This window comes from Cajanus cajan, chromosome 9 (genome assembly GCF_000230855.2).
Source record: "Cajanus cajan strain Asha chromosome 9, NIPB_CcT2T_4, whole genome shotgun sequence".
Lineage (NCBI taxonomy): Eukaryota > Viridiplantae > Streptophyta > Magnoliopsida > Fabales > Fabaceae > Cajanus > Cajanus cajan.
Window position 1 is genome coordinate 19,717,204 of NC_138525.1, and position 4,527 is coordinate 19,721,730.

General features: G+C 29.8%; 1 long non-coding RNA gene across 1 annotated transcript; it reads right to left on the bottom strand.

The window, feature by feature from the left end:
* Window positions 1-247: 247 nt before the first annotated feature.
* Window positions 248-4,192, bottom strand: LOC109792542 (uncharacterized). Its single transcript, XR_002239175.3, has 3 exons — window positions 3,638-4,192; window positions 1,532-1,652; window positions 248-455 (listed from the first exon to the last, which is right to left on the bottom strand). It is a non-coding gene; the product is annotated as an uncharacterized LOC109792542 (long non-coding RNA).
* Window positions 4,193-4,527: the final 335 nt, after the last annotated feature.

The following is a 4,527-nucleotide window of genomic DNA, read 5'->3' on the forward strand; positions in this document are numbered from 1 at the left end:
TTATAAATATTTTGTATCACAATTTAATAGAGGTTAATGCATACTTATATTAATATTATATATTTCAATACAAGTAAACATTAATTAAATTACAATTTAGGAATTATTATAATAATATATACAACAATCATTTTATATATTTTTTGTTATAATACTTGTCTAACTATTATTTTTATTTAAACTGTAATACTAAACAAAAATAAATAACATAAGCTAATAATAAAATAAAATAAAATTCATAAACATATAGAGTATTAAATTATGCTTCTCATACAACATTAAACAAATTCAAATAAAACACAGAAGTATGTATTTAAATTTCTTAATTAGAGTGCATAAATTAAAAACAAAAAAATAAACTAAACAGTGCTAGGTGAATCTAAGTCATGGCCTTCAGGAATATGACTCCCTTTAGAGGAAGACTTTCCATTTCCGGGTGATTCCAAGTCAGGTTCCTGGAACAAAATAAAAAATTAATAAAAATAAGTAAAAATCAAAAGCATACTAGTGTCAACATTTATCAAGTATATTCAATTTTTCCACCTCTCACTGTGAGTACAAAATAAGCAGCAACATACACTACAATTCATCAAGCATTATAACAATACCATCAACCATTATAATTCCAAAGCCTTCAATCACACCATAAACCTCCCCAGAATGCAATACCACTAATAACCCATTAAACATAAGAATACTCAAAATTCTTATAAATATAAGTTACCCATTTTAATGTAGACAAAATTACAATCATACACCACATCTCTACAATGCCACTTCTTGAAACAACATCGTTTACAAGGGCAAATAAGTTTGCCATTAGCAAAGTTATGCTCAAGGGCAAAATCAATGAATTCCCTAACCCCTTTCTCATATTCACTAGAGTTTTGTGGCTTCATAATCCATGACTTGTCCATTACTTTAGCATTTCAATTCTCTACACAATAATGAAGGGATATTTAACTAAGAAAAATTCTCATTACACAAAATAAAAGACAATGAATTTATCTACCTTACACACATCACTAATTTAATGAGATAATTGTTTGCATACCATTGTTAGATGAGAAATTATAACAACACAAATTGAAAAAGTCAAGTTAGAGATGAACAACAAAATGATATTTACATGATTCTTATATTGCCTCATGAATTTTTTTAATTTCTAAAATTCAAGTTAGAATCTTTTTGAGGCACTAAAAGATGAAAGTCAAAGAAAATTATGTTTAGAGGTTGAAATAGATGGAGTGAATGAATTCAAATCCAATACTATAATTAATGTTTCTCAAACTAATGGTAAACAAAATTGTTGTTAATATGTTCGGTGGGTACCTTCCATTACATCCCATTCATGCATGTAAAACAATATTGGGGAGAAATTCATATATAGTTTCATAGCATACATTAATTATAATGTCTAAACCTTAAAATAAAGATGTTGTACAGCTAACAAAAATTGGAATAAGATCTAGTATTCATAAATATAATAAACTAACATAGAATTGAATGTGTAAAATGTTGGTAGCCTGACCTCTTAATAACTGCAAGTTATGTTGGCGATAAAATGTGTTGAGAGTGAGTTCTTGTTGTTGATTAAGAGAGAGCAAATGAATGAATTGAGTTGCCTATCCTTTTCAGTCAATCTAACTTGCCTAATAGAAGGGGGAAAGAAAGAAATGTGTAAGTAAATTTCAAATTGATATTACAGACTAGGGATAAATGAAAGAATAGAGAATTTCCCGTCTATGCTTCCATTTAGTTATGCCTCTTAGATTTGTCTGTAGCAATAAAAATGACAAATATCTCAAACTGTTAATCACAAAGAGACAAGTCATCATTTAGTTGACTATTTTTGTTACTTGTCAAGTATAATTACACTATAGTATTACAATATAAAGCATGCACGATATTTCAGCAACAAAACAAATATTTATAAATTTATCAACACTTTGATCAATCCCTTAGGTGTATATGTCAAGGTAGGGATGGATGTATGTGTTCTATTAGGGAGCCATAAGCCCCCTGAATTTTTTTAATTTATAAAATTGTTAAAACTTGCACATTTCAACTAATAAAAACTATCAACAAACACAAATATAAAAAATTGTTGAAATTTTTAATATTTATTTAATCATAGATGACTTTCGTGATATAAAAGATAAACATTTTGTATTTTGATGAACTCTGTTAATGTACTTAGCATTTTGAAACAATTAAATATAAATATTTTTGTTTAAATTTAATGTGCATATATTTGATAAAAAAAATTCTTTTTAAAGTTGTTTTGAAATCTGGCTTCGTCCTAGTATCAAACTATTTTTAATCTAAAACCAATGTGAACACAAGAAAAAATATTCATTTGTTAATTAATGTAAGTAGCATTATATAATCATATTGCACAATAGCATCACGTAATCACACTATATCAAGATAAAGAAAAAAACATATATTACTATATCTAAACCTTAAAGTTAGAATTTGAATATTACCACCATTTACAGAAACTAAAAATTCAATTATGGAAAATATTGAAATTAGAAGGATGTGATGCACGTGACTCACAATGCATTCAAATGTTGAATCAATATCCAATGTTTCCAATACTATAGCACACGGGTGATTTGAGGGGATAGAAATATTTAGTAGATACATTAGGATAAAATACTCATCACAAATTACACTATGTATGAATCACAAAAAATATATGTTCAAGATATAATCAAGTGGTTACAAGTTGAATAACTTTTTCAATTCATCATGAAACCACCCAAAACAAGTCAAATCACTTAAGACACCTCAAAACAAAAAGAAAGAAGAAAAAAATCCACAATTCAACAATATCAACTATGACTTTATTAAGATTTTATCCATATTTATTACAATAATAAGGTAGTTTCATATTGAAGGTGTGAACTTGTAAAATATGAATTCAATATTTTATTTCAAAACTAGAAGCTAAGCATCTGTTAAAACCTCAATAAACAATGAAATAATAAATGGTAAAACACAAATGATGCAGTAAAAAAAGGAATAATAGTATAAATTTCATCAGAATATTGTGTTTGATTATTAATCCAAAATAAACTAGTATAACCACATATTTGTTAAAACTTGGATTAACTGAATGCCAAAATACGACAATATTTATTGGGTTAGCAAATCTTATCTCTTATGTTATTGGAAATTTAAGTATTTTAATTAGATTCTTCTCTGGCATCTACAAGTACAATGCCAGTTGCACCTTTTTCTTACCTAGAGTCCACCTATTACAAAGGTAATAATAATGCCAGATAGCATAACAGAGTGGCCACTGGGCAATACAACCAAGTGTGGCATTTTTAGCTGTCATAGTCATTTTCACCCACCCTCACTAAAGACAACCTACAAAGATACAAAATGTCTAACTGAACAGTCAGACAAAGACCAAAGAGAAAAATAGGCTTAATTAGCAAAATTAAATTTTGTTGCATTATTCACAGCCAAATTTTCCAGCACCAACCAGAATCTAACAATGTATAGCCAACCAGAATCTAAAAATGTATATACTTCAAACAAACTCATGCTTATCAAATCTTGAATTTTACTAGCATTTATTAATAAGTAAAAAAACTAAAATTTAAAGGAAAAAGAATAAAACCTTGTGAACGGTGATTTAGTTGGGGCGAATAAGGGTTAATGAACGGGACCAAGATCGAGTTCAAAGAGTGAACCGTACAATGAAGCCACTTGTTTGAGTTGACTCGAGGTTTTTTCTACGCTTGTCCAAGGAAAGACGTGCAAAGGATTGAACCTTAATCTTGAAATAAAGCGAAAATCAATCACAGATACAACCCAAAATCAAAATGTGCGCATGAGTGAATGCGGAGGGAAATAAAGCGAAGAAAGAGAGAAACAAAAGTGAAAACTCATGAATATTTGAAATGTTGATGAACCCTTGCAGCAATTCCTTCAAGGAGAATGAAATTTACGAGCCCTTGTAATGGGGTTGAGAGTTAGGTTAGAATGAAATTGGGGAAAAGAAAGAATAGCGGTAAAAAAGACTATCTAACCCGCGCAACCTCTTTTTCCATGGGTAAATTAATTTTAAAATTATATTTTTATTTTGTAAATTACGACGGTTTACCCTAAACTGTCGCAATATAGGAAAATTTTGCGACAGTTGGCAGAAACCGTCGCATGAAGGGTCGCAATATCAAAGCAACGACGGTTTTACGAAAACCGTCACAATCTGTCCGTCGCAATTCATCATCTTCCTTGTAGTGGCAAAGGCCTTTGGAGTTTTCTGAGAGGGGCATGTGTTTCATGTTTCTCAGTTAAGGAAGTATGTCCATGACCCAAGTCATGTAGTTGAGATGGGTGAGATTCAGGTCAAGGAGAACCTGACTTAGGAGAAGAGACCGGTAGTTGTGATTGAGTACAAGTTGAAGGAGTTAAGTGGCAAGTCCACTGGATTGGTGAAGATCTTGTGGGATGCAATTACTGGTGAGACTACTTGGGAGATTGAGCAACTGTGTAGAAAGTAATATT